The sequence below is a fragment of the Globicephala melas genome, chromosome 12, assembly GCF_963455315.2.
Source record: "Globicephala melas chromosome 12, mGloMel1.2, whole genome shotgun sequence".
Taxonomy (NCBI): domain Eukaryota; kingdom Metazoa; phylum Chordata; class Mammalia; order Artiodactyla; family Delphinidae; genus Globicephala; species Globicephala melas.
This window is the reverse complement of record NC_083325.1, coordinates 83,250,668-83,264,920: the sequence shown is the minus strand read 5'-3', so window position 1 is coordinate 83,264,920 and position 14,253 is coordinate 83,250,668. Positions and strand designations below refer to the sequence as shown.

The following is a 14,253-nucleotide window of genomic DNA, read 5'->3' as shown; positions in this document are numbered from 1 at the left end:
TGTCCACTAGATCCCAAAGTGTTGTTGAGAGGTCCATTGATTCTGATCCTCTTCTTTTTCTCTCTAGAAGTTTATAATATCTTCTCTGTATCCCTGATAGTCAAAAACTTCACCGTGGTGTACCTGACCATGGGTCTTTTTCATTCTCCGTGCTAGGCCCATCCCTTGAGCTAGCTCTTTTGAGTTGGAAAATCATGCTTTAGTTCTGAGAAGTTTCCTTCATAATTTTGTTCCCTTGGCTCTCTATCTGGCATTTCTAGTAGTTGGCTTTTAACCTCTTAGACGTATCCTCTTGCTTTATTTATTTTTTTAGATTTAAAAATTTTTATTTATTTTTGTCTGTGTTGGGTCTTCGTTGCTGCACACGGGCTTTCTCTAGTTGTGGCGAGCGGGGGCTACTCTTTGTTGCGGTGCACGGGCTTCTCATTGCAGTGGCTTCTCTTGTTGCGGAGCAGGGGATCTAGGCGCGCAGGCGCTCTAGGCGCACAGGCTTCAGTAGTTGTGACACACAGGCTCAGTAGTTGTGGCTCACGGGCTTAGTTGCTCTGCGGCATGTGGGATCTTCCCGGACCAGGGATTGAACCCGTGTTCCCTGCATTGGCAGGCATATTCTTAACCACTGCGCCACCAGGGAAGCCCTACTTTTTATATTGAATTTTTATTTTGAATCGTATATGTAACTTTCCAGAGGTTTTCCTTATTTAGTGGATTTTTTTTTTTTCCCCAAAGCTTTCTGGTTCTTCTTTCATAGATCATCCCTACTCTTTTCAGGGAGATTGTCAGTTTGAGGTTGTCTCTGATCCTCCCAATTCTTTTTCCCATTTTTTTTTTGTTTTGTTTTCTGTCTTCAAGTTAAAAGATTTCCCCTGTGTCTGGAGGTACTTAGCCATCGGCTCTCACTTGGGAGCCTAGAAATCTCTTTGCACGTAAGCCAGACTTGGGTCCTAGGGCTTCAGTCTAATAGGACAGAACTTCAAACCAGCTCATTGTAAAGAATCCCAAATGGTAGTCTCTGGGATTTACTTCAGAGAAGATTCTTATCTCCTGCCTTGGGTGGGGATATAAAACTTGCTACTGGCATTCTAGGAAGGGGGAGGGGCAGTATTCAGATTTTCACTCAATTCCCCCATTTCTGGTCTGTGCGTCCTCCTACCCCACATGCCCACTTTCAAATCCTCTTCAATTACCATTGCCTCTCTTCCCATTTCCTTGGTCCTTATGGACTTAATACTTTAAAAAAAAATTTTATTGAAATATAGTTGATTTAGTTTGATATAGTTGTGTTAGTTTCAGGTGTACAGCAAAGTGAATCAGTTATACATATACATATATCCACTCTTTTTTAGATTCTTTTCCCGTATACATCCTTACAGAGTATTGAGTAGAGTTCCTTGTGCTATACAGTAGGTCCTCATTAGTTATCTATTTTATGTATAGTAGTGTGTATATGTCAATCCCAATCTCCCAGTTTATCCTCCTCCTTTCCCCCTTGGTAACCGTAAGTTCGTTTTCTACATCTGTGACTCTATTTCTGTTTTGTAAATAAGTTCATTTGTACTATTTTTTTAGATTCCGCAAATAAGTGATATCATATGATATTTGTCTTTACTAGATGAATTTTAACCCTCTTTCTAGTCTGAAATTGTGTCTTTCAAGAAACTAGAACCTGATCTCCATGGTGACTTTATTGATTTGTCCTATTCTGGGTGCTCCCAAGATGTCCCACCAATCTCCTTTTAAGATCTTTTCTTCCCTTCTCCAGAATCAACAGCCACAGGTAGGGCTGGCTTCGTGGGTGTGCGGCCTGTACAGTCACACGGGACCCCATACTCAGAAGGGCCCCAGCCTCGATTTACTGCTCTGAGGCCACCGCCTTGAAGTTCTTATTAATTTTCAATCCACGGGCATAACATTTCCATTTTGTGCTGGGCCCCACGAGTTACGTAGCCAGTACTGGCCACGGGAGGGTCGCGCACCAGGACTCATCTTTCAAGGACTTTAAGGCTCGTGGCCAGAGCTACAAACACCTGTGTTCTGTTAACTCTGCTTCCTGGAAGGGAGGGAGGAGCAAGACATGTTTGCCCCAAGATTAGAAATGCAGAAACCAGCCCCCAACAGGTTCTGCAACCTGCCTGTGATCTTATCACTCGAGAGTTTGGGAAACTCCTGAGCTTTTCAGGCCACACTCTGAGACCTCACATGAATCTTACAAGGCGGTTTTGCTTCTGTGTAATCGGGGCTGTGCCTATGGCTGTTGACGTCCTTTGACAAAAGGCAATTTTGCATCCAGAGGACTTTATTCATTCATCCACTCGCTCGTTCACTACGAAAACCTTTAGGAAGCACCTACTCTGTTAGCAGAACGAGTGGGCTTTGAAGCAGGGAGAAATGAGTTACCGTGTCCCCCTCTGGCTCTTGTTGGCCATGTGAGCCAGTGAGCCTCAATTTCCCTCCCAGTTTGATGAGGAGAGAACGATTACCTCCCAACTCAGTGATGAGATAACCTGAGTCATGGGCCTTTTATGGCTCTAAACACTCTGTACCCAGCCCGTATTCGTTTCTTTACCTTTCTCCGTAGCACTACGCAAAACACAGGGGGTTTCAGCTTCAGGTGTGGATAGGCCAGGCCGCTAGCAGGTCCTGGAGCACTCGGAGGGTCCATTCTTCGGGGACACACTTGATTCTCTCTTCCTCCAGCAGAAATGTTGATGGGCGCCCAAGGAGAAAGGAGCCTCATGCATGTGACAGGTGTTTGCACTCTAGACTATCCCAGTGCTTTGTTATTAGCATTTAATAGGTTCCCAGAAAGCTCTGAAGATAATAATACGTCTCCCCTCCCTCTCAGCTGGTGATCTTGACGTGATATATTTATGTCTGTAGTGAAATTTGGAGGCTCTCACAAGGAGCCAAGCACTTGCTCTTATCTTTAAAAAAGCTTAAAAGTCTAGTTATGAAAATTAAACCCACAGAGAGGAGTGCCCAGGAATGTGTCCCAAGAAATGCTTCCTCTACAAGCTGTGCCTGTTTTGAGAGATGAATGGGGGAATGATAGAGTGAATGAAGCCTCGTGACAATTTATGGCATTTGCGTCTCACGTCCCAGCTTACAGAGCTTTGACGGAGCCTTTTCACACCCACTATCCCGTTTCTACCTCACAATCTCAGAAGGCGTCTTGGTAAAGTTATCATCTCCACATTGCAGATGAGAAACCTGAGACTCAGAGAAGTGATTTGTCCAGGTCGCACAGCTGGCAGGGAAGTTTCAGGGCCAAGATTCAAATCTACTCTCCTGATTGCAGAGTCTCTGCTCTGTCGCCTCCTAGAAATAGTATTTAGCTATTTCCACACTCAGCAGAACCTCTTAACTAAAATCTAGCTGAGTTGTCCTGGGCTCCAAGCCCTGGGATGTTGGCAACACCAGGGGAGGGGGTTAGGTCCTGAGGAGGCGGTGGAACCCGGCAGACAGGGGCCCCAGCCTGGCTGAGAGGTGGCCACATTCCAGGAATTTCCATGGCCTGGTCAGGTGAGAATAATGCAGCCCCTCAGGGTGGCCTCATCTGGGGTCAGATCCGTCCCTCTCATCCACTCAAGGACTTTGATCCTGTAATTCTATCCCCCACCCCAGTCAATGTTTCATTTCCATTCACATACAAACCCGCTGTAATAGTTCACATTTTTACCCTCTCTGTACCTCCCTGCTCTTCCTTACAGGCCTTTACTGACGGTCTACCTTTTCCTCCGGCTCTGCCTTGAGCCCACTCCAATTCAACTGTCATCCTTAACACGTTACTAAAACCGTCTTGTCAGTGCCGCGCATCTTGCTAAGTCCTGTGCTAAGCTCAACTCTATGCTTAACTATTTTTGTCGGGTTTTTTTATGCTTAACTCTTAATAGCATTTGATGTTTCTTCTTTCTTGACACTTTCTTCACGTGGTTCTGGTCACCATACTCTGCCCGTTTTCCTCATTCCCCTTAGCCGCTCCTTCTGTACTCCCTTTACTAGATTGTTCTGCCCTTCTGACTTCTAAAGGTCACAGAGCCTGCGTCTCAGCCTGGGGCTCTCGCCTCATTCACTGGCTACTCTCGCTCCCCAGGTATTCTCATTCAGTCCTAGGGCTTTAAATCTCATTTTGACACTAGGACACCCAAATCCACGTCTCCAGCCAGAACATCTCTGAATTCCAGATTCATTTAAATGTAATGTCTCCTCTTGTATTTCTAAGAGACATATCAAACCTGAGGTGTCCCAAATCTTGATTTTCACCCCAAACCCGTTCATAACCATCTCTGCTCCACCATTCACCTCACAACGTTATCCTAGATCCCTAGGATTCTTCTCACAACTACACGCAATCCACTGCTGGCTCCACCTCCAAAGTATATCTATATCCCATTGCCCACGACGGTGCTCTTATCCAAGTACACCCGTGTCTGGGTTGGATTCCTGTAACAGCCTCCTGTGGACAGAGAATGTCGCCTGCCATATCAATAAACAAAGGCTGTTGCGGTCATCGAGCCCTCAGCAACCACAGGGGCCCCACGTCCCCATGGTGCACCCGGAGGGTGTTCAGGATGGAGCGAGCAGGATACTGGCCCCAGATGGCTAAGGTGCATATCAAAGAAACGATTTCAATGAGCATCCTGCACCTGCCCATACGCAGAAAAGTGCTAAATGCATTAACTTGAGATTCTGGTTTTTCTTTAATTAACAGTAATCTTTTGATGTTCCGACTACCTGGGTTTTTTTTGTTTTTTGTTTGTTTGTTGCAAAAAATTCCTATATATCCTGGCTCCTCCCTTACCTCTTTGGAGAAATCCCTCAGAGCTACGTGAGAGGCTGTCTCCGGGCTTAAGTCCTCAGTATGTCCGCTGAATAAAACATAATTCCCAACTTTTAGGTGGTGCATTTTTTCAGTCGACACTCCCAATTAGCCATCTTCATTCCACCCTTGTGATCTGTGGCTGTTCCCCATACAGAGACCTGAATAACAACTAAAAGAAGAAAATAGAGCATGTCATTCCTCTGTTCAAAATCCTTCAATGACTTCTCAACACATTTAGAATTAAATTGAAATACCTTCTGTGGCCTCAGAAGAAATATTCAAAATACTCATATTTAGCAACTGGTAGGGAAATATATATTATGTATAAGTTTCTACGTAAATCACAATTTAAAAATACATTCCCTTCTATTTTCTAAATAAACCAAACTATATCTGTTTATATAATAAAACTGCTTACAGATGATGTAAGTTGAAACACAGAGCATTCATCAAATCAGTGCAATAATTTCTAAGTCATTTCTGGTTTTTGTGTGATCTTTGGTTTGATACAGTCTCACTAATTAAATAATGTCCCTATTGGGGCTAGGATTTGACAGAGTGAAACACGTCAAACTCCTCCAATAACTTCCCCATTAAATCAGTAGCCACTAGGTCACTTGTGGTCTTGAAATACAGAATTTCTCTTAATAAAACAATATTGTTTGCAGTACTGAATTGTCCCTCAGCTTCTGCTGAACTAAGAGTAATTATATTCAAACATTTTCTGAGCCTTACAATATCATCTGAGGTTCTTAACGTAGTCAATATCTTATTACTGGCTAAGCCACAGGGACCCACTGTAGAGGGCCGTATTTTGCCGTATTTCATGAGGTTGACCTTCCAGAGAGGGCCATGTGGCCAAAACCATGTTCTCCACTAGGCTACTTGGTTTTGACTCCTGGCTCGGCCACTTACAGAAATTTAAAATCTCTTTGTTTTAGTTTTCTTGTCTGTAAAATGGGGCTGCTGCTGCTGCTAATATTCAAAGGAGTTCACAGGTTTAGACTGGTGTTTGGCCCAGAAGACGTTACATATGCATTGGCTCTCACTCACCAAGGAAAGCAGCGCTGTTAGCGCCCTTGGCCGGAAGACTCGTGGAGGGTTTTAACAAATGCACGCCCTTAGGCGGAAGTGAGTTTCAGCAAGAACGTGAGAAGCGGGGGCTGCACCCTGGTGTCCTCAGGCCCTTCCTTCCTCCTCTCCTGGGGTGGGAGTATCTGCCCTCCCAGTGAAGCCCCAACACCTGGCTTATGCCTATGTGGGGCCCCATTTTTCTGCTCCCCCAGGCTCTCCCTGCTCTCTCTGAGTCAGAATCTTGTGAAGCCTGTTATCCCCACACACAGGTCTGGGCTAAGTGGGCAGGACAAGGCAGCCGCAGCTGATCCACCAGGAGTCCCTTCCCACCTCCCTGGTAGGAGCCAGTGATGGTGGCCAGGAGGCAGGACCCACCAGGGACGCCTGGTGTAACACGTAGAAGGGGCTGTAAGGGTGTACTGGCCTCGTATTAGCACCGTGGGTCCAGGAGACCTTCAGCAATTGGGCCTTGCCCAGCATCTGACCCCGAGGCCAATGACTCTACTGTTCACCTGTGACCCTCCAGACACACAGGCTTCCTTTTGTTCCTCAAACACACCAAGCCCGGTTCCGTCTCGGGACTTGTCGCTCTCCCTGGGACATAGTCCCCCATAGTCCTGCACGGTTCTCACTGCATTCCCACCTTGGCTCATCTGGCCCTTCTTCAGAGAGGTTTCCCTGATGACCTCATAAAAATTCTGTGCACTTACCCCACCTAGTCATGGTACCTACCTACCCAGCTGCGTTTTCTAAAGCATCTATCTACTCCCTAAAGTTATATTTTATAGTTATCAGTTTTCTATTCTGTTGTAATAAATATGGCTGAAATAACAGACAACAAATAATGTTGGAAGACGTAGAAAGTGCTGAAAATTTAGAAGAAACAAGTATGAGAACAAATTACACAGGTTTGCAATTTGAAGGTTTGCTATATAGTTGGATAAAATACAGACGTTTCTAACAAGTCCCTGTTCGTGGTAGTCACTAGATTGTTTCAAAAATGAAATATGGAAGGAATTACTTTCGAGGAGCTGCTAATGGGAAGATGCACCCGGGAGCATATATTCTCAACAGTAAATAATTTCTTTTATAAAAGCAATATTTCGGGTAAGATTGTGTCCATATAACCAATGAAAGAGTGGCTGCTTTGACTAGAATAATAAAAGGACTCTGAGATAAGGTTGCCTAGAATGCCGCGGGTGAAATCCATCCATGGCCTCATGCACTAGCAGGAAGTGGCAGCAAAGGCGGAAGGCAGAAGTGTGCACATCGCTGCAGGATGCCACAGGTCTGGCTAATTTTATAAACACAAGACCTTGCAGATGCCACGGGATTGTCACCCTAACCTGTAATGGGCTGAATACCCGTGAAAGTCCCTTTTCCACCTCGAAGGTTGTTGGTTGTCTCATGGCAAAATACTAAAAAGACCTGTCAGACTTGCAGATGAGTTGTCTTTTTTTTCTTTTTACACAAAATGAAAGTATCAGATTTGGACATGTGATAACAAGTGGCTGTCAGGGGCATACTGCCTGGCAGATATTTTTGGAATTGTGAATACACCCCACTTGTCCCTTTGGAGTAAATGGGATGTTTTAACCAAGCGAGCAGCTGAATGGCTGGATGTGTTGAGTGGCCTTATCTCTATATTTACGATCACAGACGCCCAGGGGGCCCCTAATGCTGCCTGACAATTTATTAGATTTCTGGTGTAACTCCCCCATTTCCAAGAGCTATTACACCTCCCATCCCTCCTTAGACCTCGTACAAGCCCCCACCCCACTCAGCTGATGACCTGCTTCCCATCTCACTGGAATACTCAGGAAAGCCTTTCCAGCCATTCCCACCAGTGCCTGAGCCTGCTCACACGCTCTCAGTTCACAGATGAATTGCCTACAAGGCCAACCCTTCTGCTTGGGCCGCATATCCCGCGCCCCTCTCGCAGCTCAGGGAGAGCCCCCTGAAATCGTGCCCTGTCTCTTCTGCATCAGCATTTTTCCCTCTCTGACAGCTCGTTTCCATCAGCTTATAAACGTCATAAGCAAGCAAAGAAACAAAAGCAGACCAAAGTCTCTCTGGACTTTACATCGCCTACCAGCTACGGCTCCCCCGCCTCTGTCTGCAACAGAGTTCCTGACAGGTGAGGTCTGCGCTCTTGAACACAACTCTATTTGGCTTTCTTGTTGTTGATGGTACCATTGTCCAAATCTGCCAGTGGGCCCCCGGACCCTGTCCTCCCGCAGTTCTCCGGAGCACTGGACACAGTTGAGGGCTTCTTCCTTTTGGCCACGCTCTCTTCACCTGGCATCCAGGACACCGCACGCTCCTGGCCACCTTCTATCCCCAGGCACTTGGCTCAGGCTCCTTTTCCGGGTCCTCCTTCTGGCCCCTCCTCGTGCACACACTGCAGCGCCCAGTCTTAGATCTCACACCTTTTTCTCTGTCTACTCTCAGACCCTTGATGACCTTAGCCAGGCTCTGGACTCCCCACTTTATACCTCCGGTTCCTACGTCTCCCCTGAGCATCAAACATCTATGCGACAGCACGTTCAGCATCTCCACTTGGATATCAAATAGACATCACTAACTTAAACATCTTCTAAACTGAACTCTTGATTTTTTTCCCCAAACCCTACCATAAGCCCACACCTAAGTCTTCCCTGTCTCAGTAAAATGGCAACTGCATTCTTATGTAGGTTCAGACCCCAAATGTTGCTGTCATCCTTAACTCTTCTCTTTTCCTCACACCCCTTCCCGTAAGGAAAGACTTTTTACTTCTGCCTTTGAAATTTATGGAGAAGGTGACCACTTCTCACCAGCATCTCCACCCTCACCCTACCAGCAGCCCACACCTGGGTCATTTCTCTAGCCTCCAAAGTGATCTCCCTGCCCCTCCACCAGCCCCTTCCAATCGACTCTCCAGACACCCAGTGCAATCCTTCTAAACTATGAGTCAGCTGCCGTCACTCTTCTGCTCTCCATCTCACCGAGGATAAACTCTAATGTCCTTACTATTATCCACAAGAACTTACTCATGACCTGGCCCGGCCACCTCTCTGACCTCCTGCCCTCTGCCACCTCCTCCTGGCTTATTAAGGACCACCTTACTGTCTCAAGGTCTTTGCACCGGGAGTGCTAACCCCCAACAAATCTAAATGGCTAGGTCCCCCAGTTCCTTTTTTTTTTTTTTTAATACTTATTTATTTGGCTGGGCCAAGTCTTAGGTGCGGCACGCGGGATCTTCGTTGCGGCATGTGGGATCCAGTTTCCTAACCAGGGATCGAACCGGGGCCCCCTGCATTGGGAGCGGAGTCTTAACTACTGGACCACTGGAAGTCCCAGTCCCCCAGTTCTTTTATGTCTTCTCTCAAATTTCACCTTTGAGAGGCCTTCCTAGGCCATTTTGTCTAAAATAGCAACTCCCACCCACCCCCAATCTTCACATTCTGCTTTCTTTTTCCTTGTGGCAGTGTTTTGCTATCTGACATATTTTATAATTATTTATTTATTTATTATGCGTCTCCCTCAGCTAGAATGTAAGCTTCATGAGGTAGAGATGTTTTTGTTTATTGCTTTATCTCCTCCTTGTATCTAAAAAGTGTCTGGTGACTTCTCTGGTGGCGCAGTGGTTAAGAATCTGCCTGCCAATGCAGAGGACACAGGTTCAATCTCTGGTCCGGGAAGATCCCACATGCCGTGGAGTAACTAAGCCCGTGCACCACAACTAGTGAGCTTGCACTCTAGAGCCAGCGAGCCACAACTACTGAGCCTGCAAGCCACAACTACTGAGCCTGAAAGCCACAACTACTGAAGCCCACACACCTAGAGCCCGGGCTCCGCACCAAAGACAAGCCACTGCAATGGGAAGCCCACGCACCGCAACGAAGAATAGTCCTTGCTCGCTACAACTAGAGAAAGCCCGCGCACAGCAACGAAGACCCAATGCAGCCAAAAAAAAAAAAAAAAAAAAAAGTGTCTGGCACAAGCTAGGCACTCAGTTGTTTAATGCATAAAAAAATAACTGCTTTGGGGCTTCCCTGGTGGCGCAGTGGTTGAGAGTCTGCCTGCCGATGCAGGGGACACGGGTTCGTGCCCCGATCTGGGAAGATCCCACATGCTGTGGAGCAGCTGGGCCCGTGAGCCATGGCCGCTGGGCCTGCGCGTCCGGAGCCTCTGCTCCGCAACGGGAGAGGCCACAACAGTGAGAGGCCCGCGTACCGCAAAAAAAAAAAAAAAAAAGTTACTGCTTTTTTCAAAGTAACATGCTATGGAGAGAGCATTTTGAGACTAGATATTTGCACATGTGTCCATTGTTATGAAAACACTTGGTTCTATGCATCTTTGTGAGGTATCTTTTTCTTTTATGACTGCCATTAAAAAGAAGTATTAAATTGAACTTAGGACAAAAACTACAAGTCACTGTATTACAGTATTAAGCCAAGATTTAAAGACTAGTGAACTCTTTAATTACATAACTCTTACTAGTATTTTCACTGAAAGTTATTTATTATGTTAATAAGTAAATTAAATTTTTATTTATTTTATCAATAAACATATAAACATTTATTTTATATATTTATGAGTGTTCTATAATATACATCACTAGAACAGTCCTGCATGTATATAATATATACAAAAATATATATCTGTATAATGGGTATGCATGCTCAAAATTTTTCTCTGGTATTTTGCTGTCTAAGGGGTATGTGTTAGGATAGGATTAGATCTGGGCACATGTTTTTGGTTTTTAAAAAAATTTTATTTATTTATTTTTGGCTGCGTTGGGTCTTCATTGCTGAGCGCAGGCTTTTCTCTAGTTGTGGTGAGTGAGGGCTATTCTTCGTTGCGGTGTATGGGCTTCTCATTGTGGTAGCTTCTCTTGTTGTGGAGCATGGGCTCTAGGCACACAGGCCTCAGTAGTTGTGGCATGCAGGATCAGTAGTTGTGGTTCGTGGGCTCTAGAGCGCAGGCTTAGTAGTTATGGTGCATTGCTCCGTGGCATGTGGGATCAGGGCTTGAACCCATGTCCCCTGCATTGGCAGGTGGATTCTTAACCACTGAGCCACCAGGGAAGTCCCAGGTTTTTATTACATCATATTCTACTACAAGAACCAATGCGAGAAATGGCAAAAAAATTTAAGGCCATTTTAAATTCACCATAGGCTTCTTCTGCATGTCATTGTGTTTCATTCATGTTGTTTTATGTAGCAGTTGTTCATTCTTCTTCACTGCTGTACTGTATTCCATTGGATGACTAAATCACATTTGCTTGTCCATTCTCCTGTTGATGGACATTTGGTTGTTTGTAATTTTTGGCTATTATAAAGAAAGGTTTATGAAAATAATTGTACATATCTTTTGGTGAACATATGCACTAATTTACCTTGGGTATATATCTAGGCGTGGAATTGCCAGGTCATAATTAGCATAGATTTAGTATAACTTCCAAGACTTTTCCAAAATATTCAGTTTATACTCCCATCAGGAAAGTAGAAGAGACCCAATTCATCCATATTCTTGGCGAACCTTGATACTTTCAATTTTTAAAAAATATTTAGTCGTTCTGGTAGATGTGTGGTGGCATCTCATTGTTGTTTTTTGTTTTTGTTTTTTTTTTTTGCGGTAGGCGGGCCTCTCACTGTTGCGGCGTCTGCCGTTGCGGAGCACAGGCTCCGGACGCGCAGGCTCAGCAGCCATGGCTCACGGGCCCAGCCACTCCGCGGCATGTGGGATCTTCCCGGACCGGGGCACGAACCCGTGTCCCCTGTCATTGTTGTTTTAATTTTCGTTTTTCTGATGACTCATGATGTTAAGCACCTTTCCATATATTTATTGTTCTTTTAGCTGTCCTCTTTTGTGAACTAGTTGTTCAAGTCTAGCCTATTTTTAATTATTTTTTAATTGATTTGTAAGAATTCTTTGTTATGGAGATAACTCTTTTGTTGAATATATGAATTATGAATACCATCTCTCAGTCTTTTGTTTGCCTTAACAATGTCTTTTGATGAACTAAAATTTTAAATTTTAATGAAGTCCAATATAACAATCTTTCCTTTCATGGATAGTGCTGTTTTGTGATCGTATAAGGAAATCTATCCTATCCTAAGCCATAAAGATATTTACCTACTTTTTTTTTTTCTTAGAAGCTTTATGGTTTTACCTATCACATGTAGGTATGTGATTCATTTCAAATTAATTTTTGTGTGAGATAGGGGGTCAATAATTTTCATATGAATTCAATTCAAATGATCCAGAATCATTTATTGTAGAACAATCCTTTCCCCACTGAATTTTAGCAGCACCTTTGTTGAAAATCAGGTTATCTTATATGTATCTATGGGTCAGTTTCTGGACTTTGTATTCAGTTCCATTGATCTTTTGTCTATCCTTGCACCACACTATCTGGATTACTATTTAAATTGTTGTTGTTACTGTTTTTCAAAGTTAAACCAACCTTGCATTCTTAGAATAAACCCAATGTCCTTTTGATTTACTGTTCTATTTATATATTGTTGAATACAGCAAAGGACTTGCATTCAGTTTGCTGATATTTCATTTGTCCTGGGGAGAGAATGGACTTCAATTTTTACTTTTCTTGAAATATCCTTGTCAGATTTGGGCGTCAAGTTTAAGGTAGCCTCACAAAATTTATTGGTAACTGCTCTCTCTTTTTTCATTATTTGGAATAGTCTGTGTAAGATGGGTGTTATTTCTTTCACAAAATTTTGGTAGAATTTACCAGCTGTGCCATTTGAGATTGAGGTTTTCTTTGTGAGAAATTTTTTTTTTTACTTATAGAGTCAGTTTCTTAAATAGGTATAAGATTGTTCAAATCTTGTATTTCTTCTTGCATAGCTCTTGATTATGTGTTTTTCTAGGAATCCGTCCATTCATCAACATTTTCAAATTTATTGTCTTAGAGCTGTATCCTCTTATGATCTTTTTAACGTTTATGGTATCTGTAGTGATGTCACTTTTATTGTTCTAATATTGGTTAATTTTGCTTTTCTTCTTGATTGGTCTTTCCAGGGTTTATTGAATTTATGATTCTTTTTAAAGAGCTAATATTAGTTTGTGGACCACCCCCACTGAATGTTTGCTTTTTCTTTTATTAATCTCTCTTCTTTTTAATTTCCTTCCTTCTATTATTATTATTATTATTATTATTATCTGGTTTAACCTTCTTTTTCTAACTTCTTGAGATGTATGTCTCTATCATTGATTTTCAGCCTTTCTTTTTTCTAATCCATGAATTTCAGGCTATAAATTGCCCTCCAGATTTAAGTGCATTTCATAATTTTGCTATGATACATTTCCATTTTTATTCAGTTCAAAATGTTCTGTCAGTCCATTGTGACTGCTCAGTTGGTTGGGCTGTTTAGAAGTTTATTGCTTAATTTCCAAACAATTGGGAATTTTCTAGTTACTTAGCATATAATTGATAACATTTGCAGCTGACTTCTCAACAGAAACAATGAAAGTTAGAAGAAATGGAACCATGTCTTCAGAGAGCTGAAAGAACAACTGCTAATCCAGTAATCTACACCCAGAGAAAATATCCTTTATATTCAGTGTCCTCTCTCCCTACAGGCAGAATTGAATAATAGTTTGTGTTGGATTCTGTGTCTGTCACTTAAGAGGTATGGTTCCCTGGGGACATTAACTGCGTGGGCCTAAGAGTGGTGTGGGGGTCCTTGCTATGGTTAGGTCCTCCTTTTGTTAGGATTGAAGGGCTAAATACATCTCTTGCTGATTACACATTCTTTCTTTAGATATATGAATACCTTCAATCAGGCTTTGGTGTTATATCAGATCTTGGCCCAGGGACTCTTCAATCCCTGTAAGGGTTTATTATCTCCATTCTAATTTTATTTCCCTGTTTCCTCTTCTTGGCATTGCCTCAATATTGCTCCACCATATCACCTGTTATGCAGCTGAATTTTTCTCAAGAAATATGCCCACATTCACTCACACCTGCAGTACAAGACAGAGTCCATCTCACTGAGCCCTTCTGCCACTGATTATTTCCATTAAGCAAAAATCATCTGTGCCAATCTGACAGGTCAGCAATGGCATGTGAACCAGTTTTAAGAAATGCATATTAAAGCTTCTCTGCTGAAATAGTCATCTAAGTCTTACAGTCTAAGAAGACAATTTCTTCCAAGGAGTCTGACTTTGCTCAAAACACTCAATTTTCTGTTAAGGAATGGCTGGGAAAATCTGTAACTCATTTCTGTGCAACCACATGTCCAAAGCCTCAAATCAAGATACGTCATCTCTTTAAACTATTTTGCATATACGTAAAAATCTTACAAAGTCATCTATCCATTTAACAAATATTTATTGATCACATTCTATAA

The 14,253-nt window shown here is 43.2% G+C and overlaps 1 long non-coding RNA gene across 1 annotated transcript in view; it reads right to left on the bottom strand.

Moving 5' to 3' along the window:
* Nucleotides 1-14,253, bottom strand: part of LOC115846045 (uncharacterized) — a 56,037-nt gene that overhangs the window by 39,838 nt on the left and 1,946 nt on the right. Inside the window, exon 2 of the long non-coding RNA XR_009566301.1 lies at nucleotides 4,802-4,991. This is a non-coding gene — a long non-coding RNA (uncharacterized lncRNA). The remainder of the gene's footprint in view (nucleotides 1-4,801; nucleotides 4,992-14,253) is intronic.